This window comes from Morone saxatilis, unplaced genomic scaffold, assembly GCF_004916995.1.
Source record: "Morone saxatilis isolate NCDOM2014 unplaced genomic scaffold, NCSU_SB_2.0 Contig2, whole genome shotgun sequence".
Lineage (NCBI taxonomy): Eukaryota > Metazoa > Chordata > Actinopteri > Moronidae > Morone > Morone saxatilis.
The window spans coordinates 4890014-4890218 of record NW_023339762.1 but is presented as its reverse complement, the minus strand read 5'-3'; positions in this window follow the sequence as shown (position 1 = coordinate 4890218).

The window sequence follows — 205 nt, the reverse complement described above, 5'->3', positions numbered from 1 at the left end:
ACAGCTATGTAATTTCCTCTTGGTTCCCACCATCTTCAAGGAACTCCATGGATCACCTGCCGGTAATTTGTTTAAAAGTTTTGCTTTATTGACTGAAGTTTGAGCATTTCATATTCAGCTATTGATGTCTTTTCACAGGACAATGCAGCCAGTCTACACTGGATTCTTCTCCCAGTGTCCATACCTGGACATTGGATACTCTGTG